The sequence below is a fragment of the Triticum dicoccoides genome, chromosome 1B (genome assembly GCF_002162155.2).
Source record: "Triticum dicoccoides isolate Atlit2015 ecotype Zavitan chromosome 1B, WEW_v2.0, whole genome shotgun sequence".
Classification (NCBI taxonomy): domain Eukaryota; kingdom Viridiplantae; phylum Streptophyta; class Magnoliopsida; order Poales; family Poaceae; genus Triticum; species Triticum dicoccoides.
In genome coordinates this window covers 173020830-173031219 of record NC_041381.1, presented here as the reverse complement: position 1 = coordinate 173031219, position 10390 = coordinate 173020830, and the positions used below count along the sequence as shown (strand labels likewise).

Genomic DNA, 10390 nt, shown 5'->3' with positions numbered 1-10390 from the left:
TACTTGGTAAAACACATGTTTCGTGGTGAACTATTTTTCGGAAAATTCTCAGCTTCAGTGTGACAGTCATTAACTCGAATCACAGAGACACACCTGCATTTTGTTGCGGGTCTTTAATTTCAAGTTGCACATTACATTCCATGTCACCGGAGTTTTTTTTTTTTGAAAGAATGTCACCAGAGATATGAAAATGAATGAATGCTCGAAAAGTCACCACGGTATGGTCATTCAGTTCTTCAGATATACTTCGTACCTTTTTTAACTCACACTACTAATCTTTGGTTGGAGATTCCATCCCTAATATTCTGTTGTAGATTTGTCATGTACATTATCCTTCAGTTCTTAACACTCTGGCCCTCGTAGCACAATCATATTTGAAAATCCTTCTCCGCTAAGCTTCTACCTTGCCATTCTATCTTTTTTGGGTACACATAATTAATTTCAACAGCAACAGCTCAACATTCCAGTAGCAACAGCCAAAAACATTAAGACATCGGAAACTGAAGCGAATCCAACGCTCATCTTGATAGCAGTAACAGTAATGCAAGGGTGATATGGTCCCACAAGAGTACAAGACACAATTAAGCACATTTGCCAACCACAAGGAAAAGTAGTGAAAGCTGAAAGTTCAGTTGTGTTCTCTAACTGACAATCCATTTATTTGCTAGAGCTTTACGTTGCTAACTCAGCCCTGAAGTAACTTTGGCTTGCTTTCGCTGAAGCAAATACAACACTTGTCTGAGGCGGTCCTTAATACCACATAACTAACAGCAGCTGCTCAGCTGCACCTTCCTCATCTTGATGTGATCTCACTGTTCCAAGCAAAACAAGACAAGGATCAAGATCTAGAAAACTCACTATACAGTGAAAGTCAAACATTTAAACTCAAGATGACAAAAACTGTTCCAGTACATGCAGTAAATAGATTGATACTCAGAAGGGACTTATTTACAGTCTAGACACCCAAACGTACAAAATGGTCACGGAAGATTGGATGTCATGTGTTATAACAGGAAAAAATTCATGTGATATGTCTAAATAAAAAAAATGTATAATCATAAGCATGCCAGTGTAGAATGTCCCATCCATAATTTAAATCTGTGAGAGCATGCTCCAGCAAATTTAACTCTGTTATCCAACATACAAAATATACAAAGTTCTAAAACTCTGAAACATAATAACTTGAGGATAACAATTGAAGTGCTCACCCATACCCCTCTAATTTCTCTCTAAATCATCAAACAGGCATGTGAGCGGCAACTCACTCCATCAAAGTTATTTCTATTATAGAATATACTGAATAAACTAAATATTAAAAATGCAAGACATTACAGCTTGAGGAGCGCACTTCAAATGCTGACCCATATCCCTCTAATTTATCTTATCTATCCCCAATCCCTATTGTCCTTCTCAATTTCCCTATCATGCACCTATGCATATGGGACATCCTTCCCGTGAAACTGCGGTATTATAGTGAATGCTTCTCCTCTAAGGTAACTCCAATATAAACAACTTCTATCACTTCCAAATAAAACGAATTTTAGTCGCATCACCCAAGGGGAAAAGGAAAACCTTGCAATATCGTCCTTGCGCATAGGGAATGTGGGAGGCCAGATCATAAAGAAAGGATGGATACGATGTAGTATACCCTCTCTTTCAATCCCATAAACTTTACGCAATGTCCTGCACTTAGTGTCCAAGTAGAGTATAGATCGTCCAATCTGCAAGAACACAAATCCAACATTGTTCCCCACTTGGTTTATAAGGAAAACATCAGTATGACAATTATCAAATGTGTGATCTGAGATCTTCAAATTAGCAAGCATCTCTCGCAAAAAAATGGTATCCTCCAGCGACTATTTTTCCCTCTTGTGCAGCCAAATGTCAAGTTGAAGCTTATTAGCACAAATAAGATATACACCCGAATCATCAGCAGAAGGTGACATATGGAGAAACCTGAGGTCGACAATTCGAAGACAAGAATGTTGCTCAAGGAGGCTATATAGATTTTATTGTCGATCTGATGTCTTAGTACCATGGATTATAATGGAGATGAGTACTAGTGAACGAGGTGGGCATGCACCAGGAACCATCTTGGAACTTATACACGTGCACCGTAGATTTTGTTAACATCCCGATAGACTCGAAGCACACATAGAAGTAGGACAAACGTTCACCTTCTTCCTTGAAGACAAGGTCACTCAAAGTGTAGAAACCGCCGTGCTGAAGTTGGCGAGTCGGGAGTTGTGGCAAGATATAAATTCCTCTATCAAGGTACAACCGTCTGTGCACTACTTCTATACATGAGGATGTCCTGCTGCAGATGAAGATGTTGCCGTTTCAACAGTCCACAATGTGAATTCTAATGCCCTTGTATGTGTCCAAGCTAAAGTTTGCATGGAGAATGACGGCGTCGAGCTCTAGGGGTTGTGGAAGCATCAGCACAAAGTTTGGAGGGTTATTATCGAACATACTTCTGACGTAGAATCCGAGGAGGCAGGGCGGGTGGAGCTTACGGAAGCGACAGAGGATAGCGGGGTCGGAGGCATGCCAAAGCCAGCGCTTGCAGAATAGGGAGGCGCAAATGAGGGTGGTGGGGAATCCGAGGCAGACGATGGTCTCAATGAGGAGGTTGTCGTCGTCGTCGAACACCTTGGATACCGGTTCAACGGGGATTGAGTAACACCGTCGCAGCCTCTTGGCATCCGCATGTACCATGTGAGGAACGGGATCAAGCCTGTGGCATCAAACCTATGAAATTAATGAACTGGTTCCATTGATCAACGTGGTTGCAATACACATCGACTATAATCAACAAAGTGGTTCTTTAAAAAATGTGTATTGCAAATTAAAACATCCATCCAGCAGCCTAGAATATCTTGGAATTGTAAATTTTGCTATTTCATGGGCCTTCTGGTTATTGATGCGACATTTTTGATGCGACATAACTGGTGTCCGAAATCTGAACTACAAATTTTATTTGACAGACTAGCAAATAGAAGGTGGCTGGAGAACACTGGCGGAGCTGTGTGTTGTTTGTGTGGTCAGTTGAAAACACAAAAATGAAGCACCATAGATGCTAGCTATTAATAAGTACTTCTGACCCCATTAGTAGCAGTTAATGACCTCACTAGTAATGCATGTCTACAGACTATGCTCCTGTACAATGGTGTCATCTGGATCGACATGGTCTAGCAAACATAATTTTTTTCCCTGATTTCTGCTATACTTTGTTTGCAAAATCTATTAAAATACTATATTGCAAAAGCATTTCTGAGACTCTGGAAAAACGAGTGCTGACAATGCTGTCATCCGGAACTAACACTGCTTATTCAATATAATTTTATTCACTGAAATGTAGCACAATAATTGTGCAAAATCTCACTAAAATGTTATGTGAAAACATTATCTGGGACAGAAACAGTGTAACCCAAAAATATTATAATAACATCCTTGAGACACGTAGGCTCATATAATTTTCTAAAGTAGAGTAAATATTAACAAAAAAATCATTAGCTAAAGCTAATGAATTGGAAGTATTAAACTTTACTGAGTTTGGGAAAGAGCATCAGCAAATCGTCTTTGGAACCTCCGTGCTCATTAACCTCTGTTGAGCAGTTCGTTTGGAACATTCTGATGATCGCAATTCGCAATGCTTGCAGCTTCAACAAGGAACAACTTAAATAGGCATCATGACAGTCAGGCGTCGAATCTTTGCAGACTTACAGGATTAGCTGCACAAAGTAAATATTCCTGTCAGTATGTGTCCTCAAATTAACAACCTAGCAATTTGTTAGAGCTGCACACTGCTAACTTTAGACTCGAGGCACATTGGAAACCCTGCTTTCACTGAAGTTCAACTTAACAGGTTACAGAGTTCTAGCTTAAAAGGTAGCACATCAAAACATCACAGCACAAACTGCAGATCTTCATGATGATTGCCGCGGCGGCAGCGTATCTTCATGATTATGGCTTCGAAAGTTGCTTGCATGCATCCACCGATCCCACAGGCTCATTGCTAACAAGAAAAGTGTTTGCAAATGGACAAGACGTTTAAAACAAAACAGCATACAGTTAAAAAAAAGAAAACAACATAGCTAGCAGGCAGCAGAACGTTGGAAGGATACAAGCACAAACATACATATAGGTCTTGTCAAACTGTCATAGAGTACCTAACCTAGTTACATAACTAGCTGGTAGATAGTGGAGTGTTTTGAGCTGCAACACCGTTAGGCTGGTAGCAGTTTTTTTCAAAACTAAAAGTACAAGTAGAGCAGGTTCTTCGAACCAAGATCTTATTCTTCTTCACATGGCGTCTTTTTTCCAAGCAAAACAGACCAAGAATCAGGGTAGAGATACTTAACCATGACAAGATCAAAACTACTGAACTGTAAAACAGATATCAAATATCACGCGATACTCAAGTCAAAGTACTAGATGAAGAGGCGCACCACAAGCAGTGAAAGTGTAAAGGCCACACCCTCCTCGCCTGGGTTATTAAAAACCATATTATGTAATTTCTCTTCTCATTTTCCTGTTGTATACAGCTAGCTAGATATTGAATAGGATGTTGTTTCTAGCATTTACTAGTTCTCTTCTGTCCAAGTACAACATAGAATTTAGTAAGTTGGCAGAGAGCACTAGCAATTGGACTAAATTTTAAAATCAAATGAATAATTACAAAAGTGCCAAAAGACTGTTTTTCAAGTAGAACACTGTTTTTCACTTATTCCACCTTAATTTGTACTGCTGGATATGCTCTACAGCAATGTGTTTTCCACATGATATTAACAGTAGGTCATCAATGTATACAAGGCTTGAGTGACTTCTAAAATATACAATATCCAAGCCTTCCGTGTCTTCTAAAATTTTATCTACCTACAAGGTTACCAACGTATAAACATCAAAATAAGTGGCATAAAAACATACATTTGAGTATTGTTACTATCCATTGAATTACTTCCGGCAGATGCATAGTACTATCCGTACTACAAGGTAGCCACCTCCAATTTCTGTCTGTTCCATAAGAAATATGTTTTCCCTAAGATGAGAAGATCTTACTTCTCGTCGTCATAATATGCAAACTTCATAAATTAGGAAACAACACTTATGCTGAACTCAAGATTAATCTAACAACTTTTTTGTTGGGTATTTGTGGACAGTGCAATCTTCTACAGGCAGCGCTTTACAAATGTGGTTTTTCAGAGGTACATTATAGATTTAAGCAAACAATAGGCCGACTGAAAAAGAATTCAGGATGCCTGAGGAGCAATAATTAGGCAAACAATTGCTTCAGGGCCCTAACTAGCTAAGTGAGGAATCCATCCATCCAGCACAGAAATTGGACGAAAAAATGGATCTTACTCTTGGGGAATCGGAGCAGGATCCGGTATCCACCTCCCGCTGAGCACGCTCTCCTGGCTCCACATGTAAAAGCTACGGCTCAGTTACGTGGGGAAATCAAGCTAGGGTTTCCATTGAGGAAATAGATGAAAGGAAATAGAGAAAAAACCAGGGCATCGAGAAGGACAGGAGGGAGAATGGGTGTCCTGACCGTGAATCGCCGGTCCCTGCCGGAAACGGTGAGCTCTACGGTCACCACCGCCGGCGGAGGTGCTCCTCTCTCTCTGTCGGTCGGGTCCACGGTGGAGACTGGTAGTAGGGCGAGCTGGGTGAAATGGACGGGATATTCTCTAAGTCGCCGGCGGGGTAGGATGACTGTCGGCGCCGCTCCTCCGTTCTCTCGCTCGCTCACATACAGCCAAACCTGGCCAAACGGGCCAGTTTTATCGGGCCGGCACGATAGCCCGCGTGCCCGGCCCGTCATGGGCCGGCACGGCACGTGGCTTAGTGGGCCGTGCCTGGACTGCCATGTCCGGCACGGCACGACTAACCTTTTTCTTAGCACACGTACTACATATACATATACATATACGTAATAGAGACAGAGAGCCAGCGAATGGGAGCTCCTAGTCAGCGCTGCAGGCGCCCGTTAACGAGCTGGCGCCTGCAGCGTCGCTGGTATGGGCCGGCCCATCTCGCGCTTGTTGAAGTGAAAAAACAACAAAAACTGAGGATCGACGGGGATTCGAACTCACGATCGCGTTGTTGCGAATCCACAAACAGTTCTAGTTAACCGTTTCGCGCATTTAAACATTAATATATAATTAATACAAATTATCTCAAAAAATAAAACGTAAATTCGAAAAAAAGTTCATCAAATTTAAGAAAAGTTCAAAAAAATGAAAAAGGTTCATTGGTTTTCAAAAAAAAGTTCATTCAATTCAAAAAAAGTTCACCAAATTCGAAGAAAGTTCATCGGATTCAAAAAAAAGTTCATCGCATTCGAAAAAAAGTTCATCGGCTTTTGAAAAAAGTTCATCAAATTTGAAAAAAAATTCATTAGATTCAAAAAAAGTTCATTGGTTTTGAAAAAAGTTCATCGAAATCAAAAAAAGTTCATCGGTTTTGAAAAAAGTTCATCGAATTCGAAAAAAGTTCATCAAAATTGAAAAAGTTCATCAGATTTTGAAAAAAAAATCAATCAAGTTGACCAAAAGAATAGAAAACCGAACAAAAAAGTTCCAAATAAAAAGAAAATGGAAAAGGAGAAAAAAGGAAGGACATAGAAGAAAAACGTGAAGAAGGGCAATTGCGCACAAGATATGATTGCAGTCTAGTGGTTAGTGCAGTACCTCTCGAGCAGGAGGTCGCTGGTTCGATCCTCCGCACCTCCTTTTTTCTTTTTAGAAAGCAGGTAAGAGGTAGCAAGATGGGCCGAGCCCAATTCGGTGCGCCTGCAGGCGCCGGTTGGCGAACCGGCGCATATGCGCCAAATAGGATATACCCCAGCGAATCAACATGTGGTTGAGTTGGTTAGGTGGACAGTGGTATCCTCAATCCACCAGGGTTCAAATCCTGGTGCTTGCATTATTCCTGGATTTATTTCAGGATTTTCGGTGATGCGCTTTCAATGGGAGGAGAGGCTCAGTCTCTCAGAGGTGCTCATAGGTGTAGGGTGTGCATGTGTGCGTTCATAAGGGTGAGTGTATGCGCGTGTATATGAACGCTTGTGTCTGTACTGATGCTAAAAAAAAGAGACAGAGAGCCAGCGGCACCGAGCCAGGGAACGGAAGACGTGCGTGCATGCGATCCCTTATCCCTGCAATCGATGTGACTCTAGCATGAGCAGAAAAGCGCACTGGCGCACTGCGGCGCTGCGCATGGTCACGGTCGGCCGTTCGATGATCAATTATTTTATTCCAGCCAACGAGGTAGCGAGCCAGAGCGATCGATGTTTATTTTTTTCTTAGAAAACACCCAACGATCGACGTAGTCTGCGCCTGTGCCTAGACGTGCCTACTCGGGCCAGCTGCGTTGGCGTGCTAAATGGGCTGCCGTGCCAACCCGTTTAGCGAGGGGGGCGTGCCTGGGCCACAGAGGTCAGCACGCGTGCCGGCCCGGCACGACACGATTACTTAGCGTGCCTGAATGGGTCGTGCCGTGCGTGCATGCGATCCCTTATCCCTGCAATCGATGTAACTCTAGCATGAGCAGAAAAGCGCACTGGCGCACTGCGGCGCTGCGCATGGTCACGGTCGGCCGTTCGATGATCAATTATTTTATTCCAGCCAACGAGGTAGCGAGCCAGAGCGATCGATGTTTATTTTTTTCTTAGAAAACACCCAACGATCGACGTAGTCTGCGCCTGTGCCTAGACGTGCCTACTCGGGCCAGCTGCGTTGGCGTGCTAAATGGGCCGCCGTGCCAGCCCGTTTAGCGAGGGGGGCGTGCCTGGGCCAGAGAGGTCAGCACGCGTGCCGGCCCGGCACGGCACGATTACTTAGCGTGCCTGAATGGGCCGTGCCGTGCCTGGCCCGTTTAAATCAGGTCGAGCTGTGCCATGCCGGGCCGGCCCATTTGGCCAGGTATGCATACAGCTGCCGTTGTGTGTTTTTTTGTTAGGTGTAGCTGCCGTTGTGTGTGAACCAGAGTTTTGCGCGGCGCTGCGAGCTGGAGTAGAGTGGTGGATTGAAGACAGAGTAGCCTCCTTGCAAAAACTAATATACAGAGTAGCCTAATCAAAGCCCAATTGAAGCCCAGAGCGCAGGTGCTTTTCTGGCCCATAGCGCATATGGACCACGAAGTACATCACAATTCTTTGTCTCAAAAGAAAGTACATCACAATTCTTTTTTCATAAGAGCATCTTTAGCGGTGGCGCTAAAATAGAAAAACCGCCGATTCACGGCGCACGGGGCAAAAACGGAGGCTCCAGCGGACGCGCCAAAACTCGGCGCACAAAAATAATCTGCCAGCGCATGGAGAAAAGCTGGAGCCGGCGCCAAGAATCTTGTGCCTCCCCTTCCGCGCGCTGGACGGCCCAGCTCGCGCGCGAACTCCCAACCGCCGTGTGAATATTCAGCGCGCGCCCGCAGCAGCTTCCATTCCAAGTCCTCCCCTCTCCTCTGGCGCCCGAATCCCCCACCGCCGCGCTACCGCGTCGGCCCAGCTATTCGCTCGGCGCGCGCAGCTCCGACGACGCCTAGATGGCCGTGTCGCAGCGGTAGAAAGCGCCCCCGCCAGCGACGGTCCCAGAATCACCTCCCTGCCACCGAAGCTTCCCGCCACCTCCGCCGCTGATTCAAGCATGCGTGCGCGCGGGCGCCCGGCGGCAGCATATCAACCCACCGCGCGCACAGTGTTTGATGGAATTCCTCAAAGATACTTGTCGGCGTCGAATTGCTCCTTTCTATTTATTTCATGATTGTTATTTGTAGTTTTGCTTCAATAAGCAGCATTTTTTTGTAGATGAGTTCATCTTATGATTATGATTCGTCCGATGAAGAATGGTACCTCGAAGAGGAGGATGATATAGCCATTCTTTTGGCATTGCACGCCAACAAGAGGCCGAGACATGGCAGGTCTACTACCGGTAGAGAGAGGTGTTGTATCCATGGGATCGGGTAGGCTAGATTAATCGATGGTCTTACCTTCACTTGTGGCTCGAGGAGGTCCCGGTACCGGCCATGCTGACGGTGGCCAGTGATGGCAGAGAGTAGCGGTGGCGGTGCTTCCCGTCAGCACTGCACTAACCCTAGATCGGTAGGGGGTGTAGGTGGGGTGTACAGTGAAGGAAATATGCCCTAGAGGCAATAATAAAGTTATTATTTATTTCCTCATATCATGATAAATGTTTATTATTCATGCTAGAATTGTATTAACCGGAAACATGATACATGTGTGAATACATAGACAAACATATAGTCACTAGTATGCCTCTACTTGACTAACTCGTTAATCAAAGATGGTTATGTTTCCTAACCATAGACATGTGTTGTCATTTGATTAGTGGGATCACATCATTAGAAGGATGATGTGATTGACATGACCCATTTCATTAGCCTAGCACTTGATCGTTTAGTATACTGCTATTGCTTTCTTCATGACTTATACATGTTCCTGTAACTATGAGAATTATGCAACTCCCGTTTACCGGAGGAACACTTTGGGTACTACCAAACGTCACAACGTAACTGGGTGATTATAAAGGAGTACTACAGGTGTCTCCGAAGGTACATGTTGAGTTGGCGTATTTCAAGATTAGGTTTTGTCACTCCGATCGTCGGAGAGGTATCTCTGGGCCCTCTCGGTAATGCACATCATTATAAGCCTTGCAAGCAATGTGACCAATGAGTTGGTTACGAGATGATGCATTACAGAACGAGTAAAGAGACTTGCCGGTAACGAGATTGAACTAGGTAGTGGATACCGACGATCAAATCTCGGGCAAGTAACATACCGATGACAAAGGGAACAACATATGTTGTTATGCGGTTTGACCGATAAAGATCTTCGTAGAATATGTAGGAACCAATATGGGCATCCAGGTCCCGCTATTGGTTATTGACCGAGAATAGTTCTAGGTCATGTCTACATAGTTCTTGAACCCGTAGGGTCCGCACGCTTAACGTTACGATGACAGTTTTATTATGAGTTTATAAGTTTTGATGTACCGAAGTTTGTTCGGAGTCCCGGATGTGATCACGGACATGACGAGGAGTCTCGAAATGTTCGAGACATAAAGATCGATATATTGGAAGCCTATATTTGGACATCGGAATCGTTCCGGGTGAAATCGGCATTTTACCGGAGTACCGGGAGGTTACCGGAACCCCCGGGGGGTTATTGGGCCTACATGGGCCTCGAGGGAGAAGAGGGAAGGAGGCAAGTGGGGGCCACGCGCCTCTCCCCTTCCTAGTCCGAATAGGACAAGGGAAGGGGGGCGGCGCCCCCCTTTCCTTCCCCTCTTCCTCCTCTTTCCTCCTTCTCCTATTCCAACTAGGAAAGAAGGGAGTCCTACTCCCGGTGAGAGTAGGACTCCCCCCTTGG

At 44.4% G+C, this 10390-nt stretch overlaps 1 long non-coding RNA gene across 3 annotated transcripts; it reads right to left on the bottom strand.

The window, feature by feature from the left end:
- Window positions 1-493: 493 nt before the first annotated feature.
- LOC119326248 lies at window positions 494-5738 on the bottom strand. Of its 3 annotated transcripts, none has more exons than XR_005157877.1 (5): window positions 5555-5738; window positions 5365-5417; window positions 2178-3734; window positions 1573-1721; window positions 494-812 (listed from the first exon to the last, which is right to left on the bottom strand). It is a non-coding gene; the product is annotated as an uncharacterized LOC119326248 (long non-coding RNA). The 3 variants fall into 3 exon arrangements; XR_005157876.1 differs by having other exon boundaries at window positions 1573-2737; window positions 3551-3734; XR_005157875.1 differs by having other exon boundaries at window positions 1573-3734.
- Window positions 5739-10390: the final 4652 nt, after the last annotated feature.